The sequence below is a fragment of the Eurosta solidaginis genome, chromosome 3 (assembly GCF_040869045.1).
Source record: "Eurosta solidaginis isolate ZX-2024a chromosome 3, ASM4086904v1, whole genome shotgun sequence".
In the NCBI taxonomy this organism is placed as follows: Eukaryota; Metazoa; Arthropoda; class Insecta; order Diptera; family Tephritidae; genus Eurosta; species Eurosta solidaginis.
The window spans coordinates 276,774,230-276,801,666 of record NC_090321.1 but is presented as its reverse complement, the minus strand read 5'-3'; the positions used below and the strand labels follow the sequence as shown (position 1 = coordinate 276,801,666).

The following is a 27,437-nucleotide window of genomic DNA, read 5'->3' as shown; positions in this document are numbered from 1 at the left end:
ACTCGACTACTTCACTTTCACTTCTTTGCTGTTTACTTTTGCTCATCTTTAAACATTTAGTCTTTGGTGACCCCATTTCATATAATAAGCTTTTGAATTGGTACACAACATTGAAGTCAACACCATTTTGGTTGCACTTAACAAAGTATTGAATGAGTTTTTATTTGTGCGTTGTAGCAATGCAATCGAGCAGTGGTGCTTCATTTAACAGCATACACAAGGTCATCCATCTAGCTGTGTTGTTGTTGATTTATTGCACATTTCATATTATACCAGCCCTTGGCGTGACTTATTTAGTTTCAAAAGAGTTCGGTTAAATAGTTATGTGTAAACAGCAGACAATTTTTAGAATAATATTTTGTTTATTGCTAATTCAAAAGTACACATCCAAGTGCAGCAATTGATATTTCGTCAATAAATAATGCCCCAGTAACTTACATATGTCGGTCCCCCTAGGAAGAGACGGACTCTACTTTATTCCGCTTTATATGATGGGAATCGACAAAAAAACAAAAAGTTTGGATAAATAGATGAACAAAGAGCATGAGCGTGAGAGGAGTAAGAGGCGACTTGCTAAAACAAAGGCCTGAAATTTTGCCAGAGAATGAAGTGAATGACAAAAGTTCCTAATACCTGTAGATTCAATAGTTCAGACTTAGCGTACTCAAGTTAATTATCATCACTATTTATTGGCGCTTAGCCGCACAGAAGATTTGAGCCGTTGTGTAGGGAGTTACGTTAATAACACCTGACAATAACCGACACCAACCTTTCAGGCAATAAAACTGAACAAAGAGATTTATAGCGACTGCCACGATTTAAAGGATTTTTTTGGAACTTAAAAACAAGAGTCTAGACCATGGTATAAGTAACGAGGTAAATTTGTGCCTTGACGTAGGCAGCCATCTTAATCGTTTGACTTTAGCTTGGAATGATGACATTTAGTGCTACCAGAGTGAATATCAACACATTAATATTGGTTCGTATAGTGACGTTCGTGGTTAGGTTAGGTTGAACTGGCAGGTCAAGTAAAACCTCACATATACTGAATGTGTCCATAGTGTTGCCAGAATTTGTTTGACGATCAAACGGAAGAACCCCAATCAGTTGCTAGGACATATGTTATAGAATAATAATTTCCTAGGACCCAGCTTAATTGCTGTCTCAAGATCTGGCAACTCTGCCGCCCCTACTAGCAGGAGCCTTGACCTGGCGAGCGCATGACATCGACACAAAACGTGCTCAACCGTTTCTTCCTGCAGCTCATACTTCCTACACTTGCTGTTACTGACGAGGCGCATCTTATAAGCATTTGACCCCACAAGGCAGTGTCCAATCAGTATGCCCATCGTGAGCCTTAAGTCTTATCTCTCCAGAGATATGAGCCACTTTGTAAGTCTACTATCGTAGGCTTTCCATGTGATATTAGAAATTTTGACGATCGTGGTAGAAGAAAATAATAATTATTAAATTAAATTCATTCAAAATATATTGAAGACAATGAAAAATTATTAATAATTTAACAAGAAATTGAGAACTGGGCTGCCGCCGTGGTGTGATGGTAGCGTGCTCCCCCTACCCCACCGAACCTAATGGGTTCACGTCAGGGCAAAGCAACATCAAAATTTTAGAAAAAAGTTTTTTAGGCCGGAATGTTTGGCAAGCACTCCGAGGGCATTTCTGCAATGAAAAGCTCTCATTGAAAATTTATATGCCTTGCCGTACGGAGTCGACATAAAAGAAGGAAGTTCCGTCCCTATACTCTACTGCGGTATTCGCCAATACCATTTTTCATGCAAGCTTGCGCCAAATACTTGCCCAGTTTCCGTTCAGTTACGTATGAATTGCCAAGGTGGTCCCGCTACTAAAGCCTGGGAAACCAGCTAACATAGGAAATTCATATCGCCCGATATCTTTCCTATCGCCAGTAGCCAAGACACTTGAAGCCATTATGCTCCCCTATTTCAAAGCAAATTTGCAACTAGCCTGTTGTCAGCATGGCTTTAGAAAACTTCATAGCACAACCACCGCGCTAAATGCCATCAGCACCCAGATAAATTGCGGTTCGAATCAAAACCCCCACCACAGAACAGTACTCGTTGCGCTAGACCTATCAAAAGCTTTTGATACGGTCAACCACGGCACGTTACTGCAAGACCTGGAAGGGTCTACCCTTCCCCCAAGTCTTAAAAGGTGGAGAGCAAATTATCTTAGTGGTCGGCAGGCATCGGTGAAATTTATAAACGAAACATCAAAACAAAGGAGAATTAAATAAGGAGTGCCTCAGGGTGGTGTCCTATTCCCACTTTTGTCTAACTTCTACATACCAAAGCTACCTTCGCCACCAGAAGGAGTTGCTATCGTTTCCTACGCCGATGACTGCACAATAATACCTCCCTGATCTCTCCAGGTTTTTCTCCTCGCGAAACCTGGCATTATCAACGACTAAATCATCCGCGACTTTATTTGCATTATGGACGTCCTAAATGTCCAAAGACAAAGAAACGCTCGTTACCACTTGGAAACCAATTGGCCAGCAAATTGCATGCTAAGCGTCCCATATATGGTCGCCAACCCTAAAAACTACTCACTGGAAGAAGCTACAGGCCTGCAGAAATACTGCTCTCAGAACCGTCACGGGTTGTCTTCCTCTGTCCCCAGACCACCATCTACATAATGAGGCGTGAATACTCCCCATTAGGGAGAGAAATGAGATGCTAACCAAACAGTTCCTGATGAATACCCAGAAACCTGGGAATCCAAAAGACATCTGATTGTTGAGCCAACTCCGCCTAGGGGCCTAAGCAGTCATCTCTGTAAGCATTATGACGAAATACTGTACCTGAGAACACAGCCGTATGAAGCCAAAAACACAAGTGAACTCCACAAAGAGGCGTCGGACCTTGATGCCTGGAATTACCCGGTGAATCCGGTACACAAGGAACAATACCCAAAACTTGCAGAAGAGGAACGCACACTCCCTAGGGAAACACGAGTCACTGTAGCTCAACTTCGATCTGGATACTGTAACAGGTTAAACTCTTACCTATCCATAATCGACCACGACATACAAAACGTATGTCCTGCTTGTAACGTGTCCCCACATGACACCAACTATCTCTTCAAATGTATTGTGGAACCAACGCCTCTAATACCCCTTTCATTATGGTGCACCCCTGTCGAAACAGCAAGTTTCCTTGGACTCCCGTTAGAGGATATTGATGAAAATTTGTGATCGATCGCACCTATTAGGTGGGGCGAAGCACTGCTACAACAACAACAACAACTTTATTATTAAGAGAGGTGAGAACAGTCCTTTTCATAGGAAAAAGAGGGAGTTATAATCTTGGTACAGACACCGGAAAGGTTCCTTTAGTTCGAAATAAGTTCCCCATTATATCAGAAGAAGAGGTTTGAAGCGTCTCGTAGGTCCTGAGGGAACACAAAAGTTTACTTCGTTCAGAAGGAACCGGCTTGAAACCGATCCATTTAGTAGTTTTGCCATACATATTCCACCAAGCTTTTACTTTCGACTAGCAAGAGTTGCAAGATTGATGGGCTTTAATCGATTAGTATAAGGTGGAATATTATATAAAGAGTCCCATTAAAAATTTCTTAAGGCAAATAATAAATTGGGTAGTTGAGCTTTTATTGATTTGAGCTTGTCTGCACGGACTTGTTGCATTATATCACTGCTGACGTTAAAAATCTCAGTGCCACGCCCATTTTCAAATTTCTACTTCTTGTCATAAAGACGACTCACATGTAAAGTTCCGTTACTTTATACGCTTTGATAAAGAATTATCGCATTTTTCGAAATTTTGGATATCGTAAAAGTGGTGATTCTGGGTACAAATAAGCTAGCACATATAATTGCGTGAAGATATCGCAAATTTTACTCAAGACGGACATGGCTATATCACAATTTTTTGCGATGCCAATAATTTTGATGCGGAAAATTCTATATCTATCTCGATTCCGTTCAGCCATTACGTCATACAACAAAGTTCTAAAACTCTTGTGTTCAAGTACACGCTAGGTACAAAAATTATTGTTAAGAGCATGGCTCTCGATTCGATTCAACAGGCCGATAAAACAACAACAAAATTTAAGTATTGAAACAATAATATTGAAGAAAGATATATTTTCTGCACTTGTTCTAAGATCAGTTTTGGTAGTATTTTGGTATAATTTTAATTTTCATGTAACCGGTAGTCTACATATGTAGCAAATTTGGAAAAGGAGTAAGAAAAAAGAAGAAAATACCTAAACAGCAGGCCACCGGGTTTACAACAACAACAGTGATAAATTCTAAGTCGATTTAAAGAATTAAAGCAACCATACTATTATTTACCTGACCCTCGGATCCTACTTGAAAAAACCTCTCAGCCGGTAGTATGTCGCCTTTGACTTGTCGATACATAATTTTTTCATCTTTTATTAATAATAGTATAAGCACATAATCGATTGTCTTCCCTACTCTCCACTGTTTGCATGTGAGCTTTAAGGAATTTCATCTAGGCCGTTCTTCCTCATAGAAGGCTGGCGGGATTTCAGTGACCAAGAACTGTATGACTTGTAGCCAGAGAGTATATTTCAATGTAAACTTTCCTATATCTTGTGTTGACAAAAAGAGCAGGGAGGGAGAATATAGTCAGAAGTGAGAGAAGGAGAAGAAAAAGAAGAAGGATTGGAAAAGAATACGGACTATACGGAGAGCCCTCCCATTGTACTGTGAACCAATAAGAAATGTCCGTTGATTAGAAGCCGGTCGACCCAACAAACTTTGAACATGAATGCTAGGCATGGGTCGTGAGGTGGTAGAAGTACGCTTAAACTTGCACGGAAAAGTGTGGCCTTAAATTAGACGAACTAATTCAATTTGAGTTTTGTATACGTAAAAATAAAATTATCAACGAACAAGTATTTTTTCGTAAACATAATTTTAGTTCTACCAGCAGCTGCATATTTGCTATGGATGTAGACTTCGATGGCCTTCGTCAATTAAATCATGGCTGCATGAAGGTTAAGTAAGAAACATATTTACTAGTTTTCCAAATCTTTTTATAAATATATTCCGTATACTAACAACGCATTTTTTTTGTTTCAGAATTTCGGCGTAGAAAATGTGGTAAGTACTTGGTTTTATGAGCATTTAATTTATTCAGATATTTCGTTAAAATAATATCAATTAATAGAAAACTGTGTTTTGGGGAAAAGAGTTAAACATTAATTATATTAAATTCATTAGGGTGTAGAGGTCTCACCGAAAATATTTTGTGCTGTTCCTCTCTACCAGCTTAAGCCGATTTGTAAGATCACGTGTCCGAATCGAGTTTTTCTTAAGTGAAACATTTTTTTTATTAGAATTATTATTATTATGTAATTGCCGCTTAACTCTTTAAACGGTTATGGCCGTCCACCAACGCGAGGCAGTCGCTTCCCCTATCTGCCAACTGGCGCCAATTGGCCACACCAAGGGAATTTAAATAGTTTTTCACCTGGTTCTTCCAGCGGAGAGGGGCCGCCCTCTTCGTCTGCTTCCATAGCAGGGTTCCGATAGAAAAACTTTCTTACCCGGAGCATCATATTTCATTCGCATAACATGGCCTAGCCAGCGTAGCCGCTGCGTTTAAATTCGTGCACTATGTTGATTTCTACGTAAAGCTCGTACTGCTCATCGTTAAATCTTATCCGGTACTCGCCATCACCAACGCGTTGAGGTCCATAAATCTTTTGAAGAACTTTTCTATCGAACAGTCCCAGTGCCGCTTAATCTGATGTTGTCATGGTCCATGCTTCTGCACCATATAGCAGGACGGGTACGATAATTGACTTGTAGAGTATGATTTCCGTTTGCGGAGAGAGGACTTTAATTTTCAATTGCTAGGACTAGGCACAAAGTAGCAATTATTGCCAAGAGTGATTCTTCGGTGGAATTCAGAGCTAGTGTTGATGCTAGTTCCCAAATAAACGAAGTCTTTTACTATTTCAAAATTATGGCTGCCAACAATAGGGGGTAAGAAAGGCTAAGTTCGGGTGTAGCCGAACATTACATACTCAGCTGAGAGCTTTGGAGACAAAATAAGGGAAAACACCATGTAGGAAAATGAACCTAGGGTAACCCTGGAATGTGGTTGTATGACATGGGTATCAGATGGAAGGTATTAAAGAGTATTTTAAAAGGGAGTGACCCTTAGTTGTATATGTGAAGGCGTTTTTGAGATATCGACTAAAATGTGGATCAGGGTAACCCAGAACATCATCTGTCGGGTACCGCGAATTTATTTATATATGTCATACCACGAACAGTATTCCTGCCAAGATTCCAAGGGCTTTTGATTTCGTCCTGCAGAACTTTTTGATTTTCTTCTGCTTAATATGGTAGGTGTCGCACCCATTTTACCAAGTTTTTTCTAAAGTTATATTTTGCGTCAATAAACTAATCAAATTACCATGTTTCATCTCTTTTTTCATATTTGGTACAGAATTATGGCTTTTTTTTCATTTTGATTTTGAAATTTTCTATTATTTTTTATTTTGTTGCACCATATCATTACTGGAGTTGAATGTTGACATAATTTACTTATATACTGTAAAGATATTAATTTTTTTGTTAAAATTTGACTTAAAAAAATTTTTTTTTAAAAGGGGCGTGTTCGTCATCCGATTTTGCTACTTTTTATTTTGCATACATATAGTAATAGGAGTAATGTTCCTGCCAAATTTCATCACGATATCTTCAACGACTGCGAAACTACAGCTTGCAAAACTTTTAAATTACCTTCTTTTAAAATTGGGCGGTGCCACGCCCATTGTCCAAAATTTTACTAATTTTCTATTTTGTGTCATAAGGTCAACGCACCTACCAAATTTCGTCGCTTTATCCATCTTTGGTAATAAATTATCGCACTTTACCGGTTTTTCGAAATTTTCGATATCGAAAAAGTGGGCGTGGTTGTAGTCCGATATCATTCATTTTAAACAGCGATCTGGGATGAGCGCTGAGGAACCCACATACAAAATTTCATCAAGATACCTCAAAATTTACTCAAGTTATCGTGTTTACGGGCGGACCGACATGGCTAAATGAATTTCTTTTTTCGCCCAGATCATTTTGATATACAGAAGTCTATATCTATATCGACTAGTTTATGCCGTTACGGATTACCGTTATGCGAACAAAGTTAATATACTCTATCAGCTCTGCTCAGCTGAGTATAAAAAGCTATTAGTGGGAGGTGGGAAACCTAAGAGTTACTCGTTGTAGCAGAGGGTGTTCCAACAATTACTAAAGAGTTATTGAACATTTATGCAACTTCCAGATGTTTCAAGACGTCGACACCTTTCAAGGTCAGCACAAGTGGGTCAGGCTTAGCTTTTAACTTCCTTTTCATAGTTCTATTAAAAGCGTTCCATTCTTTTCTAGTGTCATCTTGTGCTGGCAATACTAAATCCTGAAAATATTTTTCGCGCCTTAAACGGATGCTTTTATTAAGTTTGTTAGATAAGCGGCGTGCACGATTCCGAAGTTTGGTGTTTGTCGCGCATTTTCTGCGTAATTATACTCAGTTGAGCAGAGCTCACAGAGTATATTAAGTTTGATTGGATAACGGTTGGTTGTACATATATAAAGGAATCGAGATAGATATAGACTTCCATATATCAAAATAATCAGGATCGAAAAAAAATTTGATTGAGCCATGTCCGTCCGTCCGTCCGTCCGTCCGTCCGTCCGTTAACACGATAACTTGAGTAAATTTTGAGGTATCTTGATGAAATTTGGTATGTAGATTCCTTGGCACTCATCTCAGATCGCTATTTAAAATGAACGATATCGGACTATAACCACGCCCACTTTTTCGATATCGAAAATTTCGAAAAACCGAAAAAATGCGATAATTCATTGCCAAAGGCGGTTAAAGCGATGAAACTTGGCAGATGGGTTGACGTAATGACACAGCATAGAAAATTAGTAAGATTTTGGACAATGGGCGTGGCACCGCCCACTTTACAAGAAGGTAATTTAAAAGTTTTGCAAGCTGTAATTTGGCAGTCGTTGAAGATATCATGATGAAATTTGGCAGGAACGCTACTACTATTACTATATATGTGCTAAATAAAAATTAGCAAAATTGGATGAAGAACACGCCCACTTTTTAAAAAAAATTTTTTTTTTATTCAAAGTTTAACAAAAAATTTTATATCTTTTCTGTATATAAGTAAATTAAGTCAAAATTCAATTCCTGTAATGATATGATGCAACAAAATACAAAAATAAAAGAAAATTTCAAAATGGGCGTGGCTCCGCCCAGTTTCATTTAGTTTGTCTAGAATACTATTAATGCCATAAGTCGAACAAAAATTTACCAATCCTTCTCAAATTTGGTAGGGACATAGACTCTATGACGGTAACTGGTCTCTGTGAAAATGGGCGAAATCGGTGGAAGCCACGCCCAGTTTTTATACACAGTCCACCGTCTGTCCTTCCGCTCGGCCGTTAGCACAATAACTTGAGCAAACAACGATATATCTTTACTAAACTTAGCCCACCTACTTACCTGAACTCACTTTATCTTGGTATAAAAAATGGCCGAAATCCGACCATAACCACTCCCACTTTATCGATATCGAAAATTACGAAAAATGAAAAAAATGCCATAATTCTATACCAAATAGGAAAAAAAGGGATGAAACATGGTAAGTGGATTGATTTATTGACGCAAAATATAACTTTGGAAAAAACTTTGTAAAATGGGTGTGACACCTACCATATTAAGTAGAAGAAAATGAAAAAGTTCTACAAAGCGAAATCAACAGCCCTTGGAATCTTGGCAGGAATACTGTTATTGGTATTGCATATATAAATTAATTCGCAGTACCCGACAGATGATTTTCTGGATCACCTGGTCCACATTTTGGTCGATATCGCGAGAACACCTTCACATATACATCTAAGGGCCACTCGCTTTTAAAACCCTCATTAATACCTTTAATTTGATTTCGTTTGATACCCATATCGTACAAACATTCTAGAGTCACCCCTGGCCCACCCTAATGGCGATATCTCGAAAAGGGGTCCACCTATAGACCTAATGCCCACTCTCTCTTAAAATGCTCAGTAACACCTTTCGTTTGATACCCATATCGTACAAACATTCTAGAGTCACCCTTGGTCCACCTTTATGGCGATATCTCGAAAAGGCGTCCACCTATAGAACTAAGGATTACTCCCTTTTAAAACACTCATTACCACCTTTCATTTAATACCCATATCGTACAAACACATTCTAGAGTCACCCTGGCCCACCCTAATGGCGATATCTCTAAAAGGCGTCCACCTATAGACCTAATGCCCACTCCCTCTTAAAATGCTCAGTAACACCTTTCGTTTGATACCCATATCGTACAAACATTCTAGAGTCACCCTTGGTCCAACTTTATGGCGATATCTCGAAAAGGCGTCCACCTATAGAACTAAGGATTACTCCCTTTTAAACTACTCATTACCACCTTTCATTTAATACCCATATCGTACAAACACATTCTAGAGTCACCCTGGCCCACCCTAATGGCGATATCTCTAAAAGGCGTCCACCTATAGACCTAATGCCCACTCCCTCTTAAAATGCTCAGTAACACCTTTCGTTTGATACCCATATCGTACAAACATTCTAGAGTCACCCTTGGTCCACCTTTATGGCGATATCTCGAAAAGGCGTCCACATATAGAACTAAGGATTACTCCCTTTTAAAATACTCATTACCACCTTTCATTTGATACCCATATCGTACAAACAAATTCTAGAGTCACCCTGGCCCACCCTAATGGCGATATCTCTAAAAGGCGTCCACCTATAGACCTAATTCCCACTCCCTCTTAAAATGCTCAGTAACACATTTCGTTTGATACCCATATCGTACAAACATTCTAGAGTAACCCCTGGCCCACCCTAATGGCGATATCTCGAAAAGGCGTCCACCTATAGACCTAATGCCCACTCCCTCTTAAAATGCTCAGTAACACCTTTCGTTTGATACCCATATCGTACAAACATTCTAGAGTCACCCTTGGTCCACCTTTATGGCGATATCTCGAAAAGGCGTCCACCTATAGAACTAAGGATTACTCCCTTTTAAACTACTCATTACCACCTTTCATTTAATACCCATATCGTACAAACACATTCTAGAGTCACCCTGGCCCACCCTAATGGCGATATCTCTAAAAGGCGTCCACCTATAGACCTAATGCCCACTCCCTCTTAAAATGCTCAGTAACACCTTTCGTTTGATACCCATATCGTACAAACATTCTAGAGTCACCCTTGGTTCACCTTTATGGCGATATCTCGAAAAGGCGTCCACATATAGAACTAAGGATTACTCCCTTTTAAAATACTCATTACCACCATTCATTTAATACCCATATCGTACAAACACATTCTAGAGTCACCCTGGCCCACCCTAATGGCGATATCTCTAAAAGGCGTCCACCTATAGAACTAAGGATTACTCCCTTTTAAAATACTCATTACCATCTTTCATTTGATACCCATATCATACAAACACATTCTAGAGTCACCCCTGGCCCACCCTAATGGCGACATTTCGAAAAGGCGTCCACTTATAGACCTATTGCCCACTCCCTCTTAAAATGCTCAGTAACACTTTTCGTTTGATACCCATATCGTACAAACAAATTCTAGAGTCAGCCCTGGTCCACCTTTATGGCGATATCCCTAAATGGCGTCCATCCATAGAACTATGGCCTACTCTCTCTTAAAATACTCTTTAATACCTTCCATTTGATACACATGTCATACAACCACATTCCAGGGTTCCCTAGGTTCATTTTCCAACATGGTGATTTTCCTTATTTTGTCTCCATAGCTCTCAACTGAGTATGTAATGTTCGGTTGCACCCGAACTTAGTCTTCCCTACTTGTTTATTCTTTAGTTTTATCCTTTTAACTAACGAACTAGTTACCCAAGGCTTAAGAGATAGAGTGGATTTTTTGGGAAAAAGAAAGACGAGAAAGGTTTATGTAACTCTTAAGTGTATTTATGAGTAGGCTATATGTTTTCGTTACGTCATCTTCATAAAAAACATCCTCCCAGTGTTCGTATCAAAGTGATTCGGGTTGCGTGTGAGAGTCGAGTTGCGAAATCATTGGCAGTCTGTTGCGATTGCAGCCTTTTTAACGTCCACCTTTCCTTTTGTTTTTTGTTCATTCATTTTATTCGCGCAGGGGCGGGTGCGTGTTTTGGAGGAATGCAGTCCGCCTATCACAACATGGTCGATCTGAGTATTTCGATCGGTGGACAGCCATGTAGCTTGATGTATCTTTTTATGCATCAACCTCGTGCTGTATATGACCATGTTTCGACCACCGGCAAAGTCAGTCAGCCTCAGTCCATTAGGAAAAGTTTCATTATGTAAACTAAACTTTTTGACTGTGGGGCCAAAAACACCTTCTTTGCGCACCCTGGCGTTAAAGTCGCCAAGCACGACTTTTTTATTATGGCGGAGACAGCGCTCGTATGTGCATTGTTCATAAAAAGCGTCTTTCTCCTCTATCGGTGCATGAGCGTAGATGAATGATATATTAAACAATTTTGCTTTTATTCGGATAGCGGCGAGACGTTCGTCCACAGGCGTGAAAGCCAATACTTGGCGACAAAATATCTCTGCCACCACGAATCCGACGACGAAACTTCGCTTATTTTTATGGCCACTCCAACAGATGTCACACTTTTTAATTTTCTTTCCTCTTTGCTACGTCCAACGCATTTCTTACATGGCGGTTATGTCAGATTTTGCTTTGACTAGGACATCAACCAGCCGGGCCTCTGCACCAATCCCATTCTAGGAGCGGACGTTCCAGGTGCATGCCCTCAAATCATTGTCCTTCAAACATTTGCAGTAAAGGGTCACTAAAGTGTTGCCTTTTTATCCGAGGCTTGTTTTTTCCTTTCATTGGAGTGTGGTTTGACGTGGCGGAACCCAAGCCTAGCGCACAACCCGCTCAGCGGGGATGAAAATATTATTTGCACGTTTATATAGCGAGTCGCTTGATCCAAGACAGACGCCCGCCTGCAGTTGTACCTAGTGGAGGACAAACGCTGCCGATGGAAGATCTCCTAGCTAGCCCTTAAACCGAGTATGTTAGACTGGCCCAGCCAGGTTGTCGGCTTCTCACATTAGCTGACCACTAAACGGGTGTTCAGTGGCTACCCAGAGGATACTTGGCCACAAGCGACCGGCTGTAGTGAGCTGCTTGAACCGCTTTTATTGCGGTCAGAAGCTTTCACCACTTTTGTGGTCTTCTACACACGGCTCCACCCCCAATTATAATAGAAGAAAGACAAAATTTCGACAACTATCAGAGCTCGTTGTATAGATCCATTTCGGGAATTGCTAAATTCCTTCCCCGGCAGTTTGGGCGCCGCTGCTATAACCATTCAGCTATCACAGCGGTTGTTTGTTTGTCTTTATTATTTCTACTTCTATTCTGGTTCTTTCCAATTGATTTACGCAACGCTGCGAAACTTTAGCTTGAAGCTGAAATATTAATAGCTATGCAAACTAATTAAAAATAGCGCTCTAGCTGTTTTTATACTCAGTTGAGCAGAGCTCACAGAGTATATTAAGTTTGATTGGATAACGGTTGGTTGTACATATATAAAGGAATCGAGATAGATATAGACTTCCATATATCAAAATAATCAGGATCGAAAAAAAATTTGATTGAGCCATGTCCGTCCGTCCGTCCGTCCGTTAACACGATAACTTGAGTAAATTTTGAGGTATCTTGATGCAATTTGGCATGTATGTTCCTGAGCACTCATCTCAGATCGCTATTTAAAATGAACGATATCGGACTATAACCACGCCCACTTTTTCGATATCGAAAATTTCGAAAAACCGAAAAAGTGCGATAATTCATTACAAAAGACAGCTAAAGCGACGAAACTTGGAAGATGAGTTGAACTTATGACGCAAAATAGAAAATTAGTAAAATTTTGGACAATGGGCGTGGCACCGCCCACTTTTAAAAGAAGGTAATTTAGAAGTTCTGCAAACTGTAATTTCTCAGTCGTTGAAGATATCATGATGAAATTTGGCAGGAACGTTACCCCTATTACTGTATGTACGCTTAGTAAAAATTAGCAATATCGGAGAAGGACCACGCCCACTTTTAAAAAAAAATTTTTTTGAAAGTCAAATTTTAACAAAAAATGTTATATCTTTACAGTATATAGGTAAATTATGTCAACATTCAACTCGAGTAATGATATGGTGCAACAAAATACAAAAATAAAAGAAATTTTCAAAATGGGCGTGGCTCCGCCCTTTTTCATTTAATTTGTCTAGGATACTTTTAACGCCATAAGTCGAACAAAAATTAACCAATCCTTTTGAAATTTGGTAGGAGCATAGATTTTATGACGTTAACAGTTTGCTGTGAAAATGGGCGAAATCAGTTGATGCCACGCCCAGTTTTTATACACAGTCGTCCGTCTGTCCTTCCGCATGGCCGTTAACACGATAACTTGAGCAAAAATCGATATATCTTTAGTAAACTCAGTCCACGTACTTATCTGAACTCACTTTGTATTGGTGTAAAAATGGCCGAAATCCGACTATGACCACGCCCACTTTTTCGATATCGAAAATTACGAAAAATGAAAAAAATGCCATAATTCTATACCAAATACGAAAAAAGGGATGAAACATGGTAAGGTAATTGGATTATTTTATTGAAGCGAAAAATAACTTTAGAAAAAACTTTATAAAATGGTTGTAACACCTATCATATTAAGTAGAAGAAAATGAAAAAGTTCTACAGGGCGAAATAAAAAACCCTTAAAATCTTGGCAGGTATTACATATATAAATAAATTAGCGGTATCCAACAGATGATGTTCTGGGTCACCCTGGTCCACATTTTGGTCGATTTCTGGAAAACGCCTTCACACCACTCCCTTTTAAAACTCTCATTAATACCTTTAATTTGATACCCATATCGCACAAACTCATTCTAGAGTCACCCCTGGTCCACCTTTATGGCGATATCACGAAAAGGCGGCCACCTATAGAACTAAGCCCCACGCCCTTTTAAAATACTCATTAACACCTTTCATTTGATACCCATATCGTACAAACATATTCTAAAGTCACCCCTGGTCCACCTTTATGGCGATATCTCGAAAAGGCGAACACCTATAGAACGAAGGCCCACTCCCTTTTAAAAATACTCATTAGCACCTTTCATTTGATACCCATATCGTACAAACAAAGTCTAGAATCACCCCTGGTCCACCTTTATTGCGATACCTCGAAAAGGCGTCCACCTATAGAACTAAGGCCCACTCCCTTTTAAAATACTCATTAACTCCTTTCGTTTGATACCCATATTGCACAAACGAATTCTAGAGTCACCCCTGGTCCACCTTTATGGCGATATCTCGAAACGGCTTCCACCTATGGAACTATGGATTACTCCCTTTTAAAATACTCATTAGCACCTTTATTTTGATACTCATATTGTACAAACAAATTCTAGGGCCACCCCTGCTCCACCTTTATGGCTATATCTCGAAACGGCGTCCACCTATGGAACTAAGGATTACTCCCTTTTAAAAGACTCATTTACACCTTTCTTTTGATACCTGTATTATACAAACAAATTCTAGGGTCACCCCTGATCCTCCTTTATGGCGATATCTCGAAAATGCGACCGCCTATACAACAACCACCACTCCCTTTTAAAACCCTCATTAATACCTTTAGTTTGATACTCATATCGTACAAACACATTCTAGGGTCACCCCTGGTCTACCTTTATGGCGATATTTCGAAACGGCGTCCACCTATAGAACTAAGGCCCACTCCCTTTTAAAATACTAATTAACACCTTTCGTTTGATGCCCATATTGTACAAACAAACTCTAGGGTCGCCCCTGGTCCACCTTTATGGCGATATCTCGAAACGGCGTCCACCTATGGAACTAAGGATTACTCACTTTTAAAATACTCATTAACACCTTTCTTTTGATACCCATATTGTACAAAGAAATTCTAGGGTCACCCCTGGTCCACCTTTATGGCGATATCTCGAAACGGCGTCCACCTGTGGAGCTAAGGATTACTCCCTTTTAAAATACTCATTAACACCTTTCATTTGATACCCATATCGTACAAACGCATTCTAGAGTCACCCCTGGCCCATCTTTATGGCGATATCTCGAAAAGGCGACCACCTATACAACAACCACCACTCCCTTTTAAAACCCTCATTAATACCTTTAATTTGATACCCATATCGTACAAACACATTCTGGAGTCACCACTGGTCCACCTTTATGGCGATATTTCGAAACGGCATCCACCTATAGAACTAAGGCCCACTCCCTTTTAAAATACTCAGTAACACCATTCGTTTGATGCCCATATTGTACAAACAAATTCTACGGTCACCCCTGGTCCACCTTTGTGGCGATATCTCGAAACGGCGTCCACCTATGGAACTAAGGATTACTCCTTTTTAAAATACTCATTAACACCTTTCATTTGATACCCATAACGTACAAACGCATTCTAGAGTCCACCCTGATCCACCTTTATGGCTATATCCCTAAATGGCGTCCACCTATAGAACTATGGCCCACTCCCTCATAAAATACTCTTTAATGCCTTTCATTTCATACACATGTTATACAAACACATTCCAGGGTTTCCCCCGGTTCATTTTCCTACATGGTTATTTTCCCTTATGTTGTCACCATAGCTCTCAACTGAGTATGTAATGTTCGGTTACACCCGAACTTAACCTTCCTTACTTGTTTATTTAAATGTTGACGTGGTTCAAATCGAGCTGAAGGCCCTGTCTATTCTAATAAACAATATTCTAATAAAAAAATTGTTTGAATTAAGAAACAACACATCATAACAATATTAGTGACAAACAAGGGACAGGTTGGAAGTCTAAATTCGGGCGAAACTGAACATTATATACCCAGCGGTCGTCTCATATATATATATTGTTGATACGTTCAAAGAGAAATATCAAGAACATTAAATGATATTAAAGCTGAAACATACTACCTACATATATACAAAGTATCGTCTTCCGTTAACAGCTATATAAACAGTTATAATTGTAGAAACAAATAAACTGACCAAATATCGTTAATTTGGAACGCTCGACTTTGATATTAAAAGTTTTGTGAATAGCTTAACTAAAAGAGAGGATTAGGATATAATAGGATTTTTCTTTTAAATAGTCTACCTAATCTCTATTGGTAATGAAGTAAAACGTCATAAATATATTGCCAAATTTGCTCCTTCAAGCAACTTAGAAAAAAAAAATAGACGTAATAATTCTTCAAAATTGATACTAACGGCTTCTGATTTGCATCTTGCAAAGCTTTTAAATTTCCTTCTTTTTATAACTATATTGATTTTCTATAATGCTTTTGTTTAAAAACAATACCAGTACCAAATTTCGTTAGGATTGTTCTATTTATAAGTATTTTTATAGAGTGATTGCGCATTTAAAAAAAATTTTGTTTTCTTAGTAGTTTTTTTTTTTTTTTGTTTTTTAATGGACGTTGTGGCAGCGCGCTGTCTTCAAACCAGACCAATCCTGTTTACGCGATTCATTTATTTTACTAAATGTTTTTTGTTTTTTGCCGAGTCTTCGATGGGAAACGGTTTGTTTAGCGAGATTAACGAACTGCAATTGATTTTTATATACATTTTTTTAATTTATTTATGTGTAAAATAAGTGAAGCAAAATAGTAGCCAACATTTTTTTCGCTTTATAAAAACGTTTTCGTTGGGAAAAAACTTGATGGAGAATAAAATTTTCAAATCTAAAAATAACAAGTGAAATTCTTTAATTTTGTGCTAGATGTTGGACTCCCCTCTCCATAAATTGTGTTTATAATTTGAGATACATATCAAGTTTGAAAACCAATAACTTTTCCAAAATTTCCAACTAGTAATTGCACTTTTGCAAAAACAAATAAGGAAATCTAAGTTTGGGTGAAACCGAACATTATATACCAAGCTTGTTCTATAATATATATTGATTTAGCCATGTCCGTCTGTCTGTTTGTATGCAAACTAGTCCCTCAATTTTTGAGATATCTTGATAAAATTTGGTGAGCGGGTGTATTTGGGTGTCCGATTAGACATTTGTCGGAACCGACCGAATCGGACTACTATAACATATATCCTCCATACAACAGATTTTTCAGAAAAAGAGGATTTTTGTAATATCTTACCCAATTTAACAGATTGAAGCTTAAAACTTCACCATATACTTTCGTATACTGCACATATTGTTGCCTGAAAAAATTTATGAGATCGGTCGTATATATAGTATATATCCCCCACAACCGATTGTTCAGATAAGGAACTTTTCGTAATTACTGCCCTATTTTACGAGCTAGAGGCTTCAAATTTCAACGTATGCTTACGTATATAGCATATATTGTGGTCTAAAAAAATCATAAAGATCGGTGGTATATATAGTATATATATGGTGGTATATATAGTATATATATAGTATTTATATATATATTTTCGCAAATTTTAGCCCCACTCTAACAGCTAGAAGCTTCAAATTTCACCGAATACTTACGTATGTAGCATATATTGTTGTCTGAAAAAATCATAGAGATCGGTTGTATATATAGTATATATCTCATACAACCGATTGTTCAGATAAGAAACTTTTCGCAATTTCTACCCCATTTTAACAGCTATAAGCTTCAAATTTCACTGATTGCTTACGTATATAGCATATATTGTTGTCTGAAAAAATCATAGAGATCGGATGTATATATAGTATATACTTCATATAAACTGTCATTTTGACCCATTTTTTACGGCTAGAAGCTTCAAAATTCATCAAATTTCATCAAATAGTTACGTTTACATCATATGTTTTTGAAATACGTGATTCGTAGTCATAGTTTTTACATGCAGACCACAAAAAACGTGAAGCTTTGCATCCTCACACAGATTACCTACCTATTTTAATACCTTTCATGAAAATGAAATGGTATATTAATTTCGTCACGAAACCGAAAATTGTAAGTCCTTAAAGGAAAATAGATAGACCCACCATTAAGTATACCGAAATAATCAGGTTGAAGAGCTGAGTTGATTTAGCCATGTCCGTCTGTCCGTCTGTCCGTCTGTCTGTTTGTATGCAAACTAGTCCCTCAATTTTTGAGATATCTTGATAAAATTTGGTGAGCGGGTGTATTTGGGTGTCCGATTACACATTTGTTGGAACCGACCGGATCGGACCACTATAGCATATATCCTCCATACAACCGATTTTTCAGAAAAAGAGGATTTTTGTAATATCTTACCCAATTTAACAGATTGAAGCTTCAAACTTCACCATATACTTTCGTATATTGCACATATTGTTGCCTGAAAAAATTTATGAGATCGGTCGTATATATAGTATATATCCCCCACAAACGATTGTTCAGATAAGAAACTTTTCGTAATTACTGCCCTATTTTAAGAGCTAGAGGCTTCAAATTTCAACGAATGCTTACGTATATAGCATATATTGTTGTCTAAAAAAATCATAAAGATCGGTGGTATATATAGTTTATATATGGTGGTATATATAGTATATATATATAGTACAGGCGGCCACCGTGGTGTGATGGTAACGTGCTCCGCCTATCACACCGTATGCCCTGGGTTCAACTCCCGGGCAAAGCAACATCAAAATTTTAGAAATAAGATTTTTCAATTAGAAGAAAATTTTTCTAAGCGGGGTCGCCCCTCGGCAGTGTCTGGCAAGCGCTCCGATTGTATTTCTGCCATGAAAAGCTCTCAGTGAAAACTCATCTGCCTTGCAGATGCCATTCGGAGTCGGCATAAAACATGTAGGTCCCGTCCGGCCAATTTGTAGGGAAAAATCAAGAGGAGCACGACGCAAATTGGAAGAGAAGCTCGGCCTTAGATCTCTTCGGAGGTTATCGCGCCTTACATTTATTTTTTTTTTTATATATATATATATATATTCGTAAATTTTAGCCCCATTTTAACAGCTAGAAGCTTCAAATTTCACCGAATACTTACGTATGTAGCATATATTGTTGTCTGAAAAAATCATAGAGATCGGTTGTATATATAGTATATATCTCATACAACCGATTATTCAGATAAGAAACTTTTCGCAATTTCTACCCCATTTTAACAGCTATAAGCTTCAAATTTTACCGATTGCTTACGTATATAGCATATATTGCTGTCTGAAAAAATCATAGAGATCGGTGATATATATAATATATATATGATGGTATATATAGTATATATATATTTTTTTTACGATTTCGTCCCCATATTAACAGCTAGAAACTTCAAATTTCACCAAATGCTTACGTGTATAGCATATATTGATGTCTGAAAACATCATTGAGATCGGTGGTATACATAGTATATATCTCATACAACCGATTGTTCAGATAAGAAACTTTGCGCAATTTGTGCCCCGTTTTAACAGCTAGAAGCTTCAAATTTCACAAAATGCTTACGTATATAGCATATATTGTTGTCTGAAAAAATAATAGAGATCGGTGGTATATATATTATATACTTCATATAAACTGTCATTTTGACCCCTTTTTTACGGCTAGAAGCTTCAAAATTCATCAAATTTCATCAAATAGTTACGTTTACGTCATATAGTTTTGAAATACGTGATTCGTAGTCATAGTTTTTACATGCAGACCACAAAAAACGTGAAGCTTTGCATCCTCACACAGATTACCTACCTATTTTTATACTCAGTTGAGCAGAGCTCACAGAGTATATTAACTTTGATTGCATAACGGTTGGTTGTACAGCTATAAAGGAATCGAGATAGATATAGACTTCCATATATCAAAATCATCAGTATCGAAAAAAAATTCGATTGAGCCATGTCCGTCCGTCCGTCCGTCCGTCCGTCTGTCCGTTAACACGATAACTTGAGTAAATTTTGAGGTATCTTGATGAAATTTGGTATGTAGATTTCTGGGTACTCATCTCAGATCGCTATTTAAAATGAACGATATCGGACAATAACCACGCCCACTTTTTCGATATCGAATATTTCGAAAAATCGAAAAAGTGCGATAATTCATTACCAAATACTCATTAAGCGATGAAACTTGGTAGGTGAGTTGAGCTTATGACGCAGAATAGAAAACTAGTAAAATTATGGACAATGGGCGTGGCACCGCCCACTTTTAAATGTAGGTAATTTAGAAGTTTTGCACGCTGTAATTTGGCAGTCGTTGAAGATATCATGATGAAATTTGGCAGGAACGTTACTCTTATTACTGTATGTCTGCTTAATAAAAATTAGCAAAATCGGAGAACGACCACGCCCACTTTTTAAAAAAATTTTTTTTTAAATTCAAATTTTATAAGAAAAGTTAATATCTTTACAGCATATAAGTAACTTATGCCAACATTCAACTCCAGCAATGATATGGTGCAACAAAATACAAAAATAAAAGAAAATTTCAAAATGGGCGTGGCTCCCCCCTTTTTCATTTAATTTGTTTAGGATGCTTTTAATGCCATAAGTCGAAGAAAAACTAACCAATCCTTGTGAAATTTGGTAGAGGCTTAGCTCCTAGGATGATAACTGTTTTCTGTGAAAAAGGGCGAAATCGGTTGAAGCTACGCCCATTTTTTATACACAGTCGACCGTCTGTCCTTCCGCTCGGCCGTTAACACGATAACTTGAGCAAAAATCGATATATCTTTACTAAACTCAGCTCACGTACTTATCTGAACTTACTTTGTATTGGTGTAAAAAATGGCCGAAATCCGACTATGACCACGCCCACTTTTTTGATATAGAAAATTACGAAAAATGAAAACAATGTCATAATTATGTACCAAATATGAAAAAAGGGATGAAACATGGTAATTGTATTGGTCTATTGACGCAAAATATAACTTTAGAAAAAAACTTGGTAAAATGAGTGTGACACCTACCATATTAAGTAGAAGAAAATGAAAAAGTTTTGCAGGGCGAAATCAAAAGCCCTTGGAATCTTGGAAGGAATACTGTTCGTGGTATTACGTATATAAATAAATTAGCGGTACCCGACAGATGATGTTCTGGATCACCCTGATCCACATTTTGGTAGATATCTAGAAAACGCCTTCACATATACAACTAAGGGCCACTCCCTTTTAAAACCCTCATTACCATACCTTTAATTTGATACCCATATCCTACAAACACATTCTAGAGTCACCCCTGGTCCACGTTTATGGCGATATCTCGAAAAGGCGTCCACATATAGAACTAAGGCCCACTCCTTTTTAAAATACTCATTAACACCTTTCATTTGATAACCATATCGTAAAAACAAATTCTAGAGTCACCCCTGGTTCACCTTCATGTCGATATCTCGAAAAGGCGTCCACCTATAGAACTAAGGCCCACGCCCTTTTAAAATACTCCTTAACACCTTTCATTTGATGCCCATATCGTACCAACAAATTCTAGAGTCACCCCTGGTCCGCCTTTATGGCGATATCTCGAAAAGGCGTCCACCTATAGAACTAAGGCCCACGCCCTTTTAAAATACTCCTTAACACCTTTCATTTGATGCCCATATCGTACCAACAAATTCTAGAGTCACCCCTGGTCCACCTTTATGGCGATATCTCGAAAAGGCGTCCACCTATAGAACTAAGGCCCACACCCTTTTAAAATACTCATTAGTACCTTTCATTTGATACCCATATTGTACAAACGCATTCTAGAGTCACCCCTGGTCTACCTTTATGGAGATATCTCGAAAAGGCGTCCACCTATAGAACTAAGGCCCACGCCCTTTTAAAATACTCCTTAACACCTTTCATTTGATGCCCATATCGTACCAACAAATTCTAGAGTCACCCCTGGTCCACCTTTATGGCGATATCTCGAAAAGGCGTCCACCTATAGAACTAAGGCCCACACCCTTTTAAAATACTCATTAGTACCTTTCATTTGATACCCATATTGTACAAACGCATTCTAGAGTCACCCCTGGTCTACCTTTATGGAAATATCTCGAAAAGGCGTCCACCTATAGAACTAAGACCCAGTCCCTTTTAAAATACTCATTAACACCTTCCATTTGATACCCATATCGTACAAAAAAATTCTAGAGTCACCCCTGTTCCACCTTTATGGCGATATCTCGAAAAGGCGTCCACCTATAGAACTAAGGCCCACGCCCTTTTAAAATACTCATTAACACCTTGCATTTGTTACCCATATTGTACAAACGCATTCTAGAGTCAGCCCTGGTCTACCTTTATGGAGATATCTCGAAAAGGCGTCCACCTATAGAACTAAGGCCCACGCCCTTTTAAAATACTCCTTAACACCTTTCATTTGATGCCCATATCGTACAAACAAATTCTAGAGTCACCCCTGTTCCACCTTTATGGCGATATCTCGAAAAGGCGTCCACCTATAGAACTAAGGCCCACGCCCTTTTAAAATACTCATTAACACCTTGCATTTGATACCCATATTGTACAAACGCATTCTAGAGTCACCCCTGGTCTACCTTTATGGAGATATCTCGAAAAGGCGTCCACCTATAGAACTAAGACCCAGTCCCTTTTAAAATACTCATTAACACCTTTCATTTGATACCCATATCGTACAAAAAAATTCTAGAGTCACCCCTGTTCCACCTTTATGGCGATATCTCGAAAAGGCGTCCACCTATAGAACTAAGGCTCACGCCCTTTTAAAATACTCATTAACACCTTGCATTTGATACCCATATCGTACAAACGCATTCTAGAGGCACCCCTGGTCTACCTTTATGGAGATATCTCGAAAAGGCGTCCACCTATAGAACTAAGACCCACTCCCTTTTAAAATACTCATTAACACCTTTCATTTGATACCCATATCGCACACAAAAATTCTAGAGACACCCCTGGTCCACCTTTATGGCGATATCTCGAAAAGGCGTCCACCTATAGAACTAAGGCCCACACCCTTTTAAAATACTCATTAGCACCTTTCATTTGATACCCATATCTTACAAACAAATTCTAGAGTCACCCCTGGTCCACCTTTATGGCGATATCTCGAAAAGGCGTCCACCTATAGAACTAAGGCCCACACACTTTTAAAATACTCATTAACACCTTTCATTTGATACCCATATCGTACACAAAAATTCTAGAGTCACCCCTGGCCCACCTTTATGGCGATATTTCGAAAGGGCATCCACCTATAGAACTAAGGCCCACTCCCTTTTAAAATACTCATTAACACCTTTCATTTGATGCCCATATCGTACAAACAAATTCTAGATTCACCCCTGGTCTACCTTTATGGAGATATCTCGAAAAGGCGTCCACCTATAGAACTAAGACCCACGCCCTTTTAAAATACTCATTAACACCTTTCATTTGATACCCATATCGTACACAAAAATTCTAGAGTCACCCCTGGCCCACCTTTATGGCGATATCTCGAAAGGGCATCCACCTATAGAACTAAGGCCCACTCCCTTTTAAAATACTCATTAACACCTTGCATTTGTTACCCATATTGTACAAACGCATTCTAGAGTCACCCCTGGTCTACCTTTATGGAGATATCTCGAAAAGGCGTCCACCTATAGAACTAAGGCCCACTCCCTTTTAAAATACTCATTAACACCTTTCATTTGATGCCCATATCGTACAAACAAATTCTAGAGTCACCCCTGGTCCACCTTTATGGCGATATCTCGAAAAGGCGTCCACCTATAGAACTAAGGCCCACACCCTTTTAAAATACTCATTAACACCTTTCATTTGATACCCATATCGTACACAAAAATTCTAGAGTCACCCCTGGCCCACCTTTATGGCGATATCTCGAAAGGGCATCCACCTATAGAACTAAGGCCCACTCCCTTTTAAAATACTCATTAACACCTTGCATTTGTTACCCATATTGTACAAACGCATTCTAGAGTCACCCCTGGTCTACCTTTATGGAGATATCTCGAAAAGGCGTCCACCTATAGAACTAAGGCCCACGCCCTTTTAAAATACTCCTTAACACCTTTCATTTGATGCCCATATTGTACAAATGCATTCTAGAGTCACCCCTGGTCCACTTTTATAACGATATTCCGAAATGCGTCCACCTATAGAACTTAGGCCCACTCCCTTTTAAAATACTCATTAACACCTTTCATTTGATACCCATATAGCACAAACAAATTCTAGAGTCACCCCTGGTCCACGTTTATGGCGATATCTCGAAAAGGCGTCCACATATAGAACTAAGGCCCACGCCCTCTTAAAATACTCATTAATACCTTTTATTTGATACCCATATCGTACAAAATAAATTCTAGAGTAACCCCTGGTCCACCTTTATGGCGATATCTCGAAAAGACGTCCACCTATAGAACTTAGGCCCACTCCCTTTTAAAATTATCATTAACACATTTCATTTGATACCCATATCGTACAAACAAATTCTCGAGTCAGGCCTGGTCCACCTTTATGGCGATATCCCTAAATGGCGTCCATCTATAGATCTATGGCAGACTCCTTCATAAAATACTCTTTATTGCCTTTCAGTTGATAGACATGTCATACAAACACATTCCAGGGCTACCCTAGGTAGATTTCCCTTACTTTGTCTCCACAGCTCTCAACTGAGTATGTAATGTTCGGTTACACCCGAACTTAGCCTTCCTTACTTGTTTATTTTATATTTATCTTAAAAATCGTTTAGATATATTCAAATTTCACCAAATGCTTACGTATATAGCATATGTTGTTGTCTGAAAAAATCATAGAGATCGGTGGTATATATATTATATACCACATATAAACTTTAATTTTTGCCCCCTTTTTACGGCTAGAAGCTTCAAAATTCATCAAGTTTCATCAAATAGTTACGTTTACGTCATATATTGTTGAAATACGTGATGCGAAGTCATAGTTTTTACACGCAGACCACAAAAAACCTGAAACTTTGCATCCTCACACAAAGTACCTACCTGTTTTTTATTTTATATTTATCTTAAAAATCGTTAAGGTATGTAGATCTGTTCACTATATATTTCTTATCTTATACATCCGATTATTCGGAGATTACGAACGGGATAAGATTATTGTTCAGCCCCATTCATGAAAGGTATGAAGTCTTCGGCACAGCCGAAGACAGTCCTGTTCTTACTTGTTTTCTTACATTTTACTCTTCCTATTCTCATTCCGTACGAAAAAAGTACAAAAACTGTGAGTAATATGTGAACAAACGTGTCTTAAGGCCCGAACAATGAATTCACGTCATTTCGTCCAACCGTCTCTTGTAAACAGTAAATCAGTTTCTCATACGTATGCTATGAAAACTTCAACCAAAAGATATTAGGTAATAATACTATTTACTAGTTAGTAGGAGGTAAGAGCGCAGCAAAATAATCCGATTGGAATAAAGTCTCAACACTGCGTCAGCAATGAAACATGTTGTCAAAAGCGTGACGTCACGCCGAGATAATTTATTTCCCAGCCAACTATGATTTTTCTGCTCACTCATTTTTTAATGCGGGATCTGTTTATTGGTTCATGCTAAATATCTATAATGGTTATGTAGTACGTTCCATAAATGTATTACCAATTTTGTAATGGTTTAAACATAAATCGATATCAAAAAAGTGGGCGTGGCTATTTTCCATTTCCGCCATTTTCAATGCCAAAATATTTTGGACGTAAATAGTTTAATTAAAATATTTTTCGATTCTGATAATTTTATCTAAGGAAGTCTATATCTATCTCAAATACCCTTGAACACAAGCTCACGCTGGGTATAATAATATTGAAACTGCTTTGTTTAATAAGACATACATAATTAGATATGTATATACAAAATGTACAAATATTAATGATACATAAATGTTTTGAGTTCTTCTAGATAATAACAAATATAATCAGACAAGTAAAAAATGATTCGGCATACTTTGAAATAAAATGAGTTACTTAAATTTATATTGTGACTTGTTTTTCTAAGAGGAAATTGATAAAAATATAATAACTTTTTTTTCGTCTCCTGATTATCCAATTAATTTCAGTGTAATTTTGTAGAAAAAGAGAAAATTTAAAGATAAAAATTAAATATTTAATCATAATTTAATTATATATAATTTATTATCTTACACATTTCCACTGCCACCACCGAAGCATTCTGCTACCTAACAATGCCATTTATTTGAACAATTGCTAGCGTTAATAAATAGATACATATGCGACAATTTGTTAAAATGGCTTAAGTTGACTTGGGAAGAAATGTGAAAAATGCCCTGATTCCTCAACATATTTTAGGGGATCAATATTTTAACTTTTTTTGGGCTTCGTCGGTTGTGACGTGCAAAGTTGTAATTGGTATTGTCCTGAAACGAATTTATAGTTTTTATACTGGCCAAAATGCTCCACGCAGATTAAGGATACCTTAACCGGTATGTCTAGGTTGCTCTTTAGGGTTCGTGAATTAGATGTGCTCCGGTATAAATACATTCAGGTACTTCACCGGCAGCCTCGGCGATAAAATGTTGGTCTGCCAAAAGATTCGGGTAATCTTACCTTGATATTTTGCTCTACAAGGACGCGCAACTTAAGGTTAAGGAATTCATAAAATTTATAAAGATTGCGAACCAGCCATTGAGCTGTAAGCTACTATTCTTTAAAAACTACTACAGACTGGATAAATTGTTAAAACGTTTGAGATGTAAAGAGCCAAAGCCTCTGACCTGCAGAATAGATGTTCTAATTAAACTAAAAAGGGAACTAAAGCATATGTTTACAATTCTAGTCTTAAGCCTGGTACGTGGACTTAGCGAAAGCGGAGGAGAGATAGCTTAAAGCCAGTTGAATACATTATGTTGAATAGCCAGGTTTTAAAAAATATTTTATGTCTAGACGTGGCCTTCTTCTCTATTCAAACTTGTTTTAAAACAAACCACCTACTGATAAACCCTGCCTTGATGCTAGTTTATTTTTAGATATTAAGTATCGAATTCGAGGTATACATCCTTCGGCAGATTAGCCGTCTTTGGTAAGCCTTTCCTGTTAAAAGTGCTTTCCGCACTGTAACATTTACAATCCAATTGGCACGGGGATTCCTTCTACCTCTGTTTAAACGCCTAAAGCCTTGAGTCCCAAACTCGGGACTTCCACTGTAAAATGTGAGTGCTTTTTATGCAGAGGATCTCTCTCCAAACTGAAAATGTTTAAGGTGTTACAAAAAGAACGGATAAACTAAGAAGAAGAAAAAAAATTTAATTCCATAAAAAAATAAAATAAAATGAAATAAAATTAAGTAAAAAAAAAATAAATAAACTAAAAAAGAACACAATAATTTTAATTTTAATTTAAAT

At 37.9% G+C, this 27,437-nt stretch overlaps 1 protein-coding gene across 5 annotated transcripts in view; it reads left to right on the top strand.

Moving 5' to 3' along the window:
- The window catches only part of Hs3st-A (Heparan sulfate 3-O sulfotransferase-A), a 638,465-nt gene that overhangs the window by 368,851 nt on the left and 242,177 nt on the right, over positions 1 to 27,437 (top strand). For 3 of the 5 annotated variants that reach the window (XM_067776611.1, XM_067776608.1, XM_067776612.1), the window contains one exon: positions 5,111 to 5,131. The exons of the other annotated variants lie outside the window; for them this stretch is intronic. The gene's annotated coding sequence lies outside the window, so the exon portion shown is untranslated. The remainder of the gene's footprint in view (positions 1 to 5,110; positions 5,132 to 27,437) is intronic. 5 annotated transcript variants of the gene reach the window in all.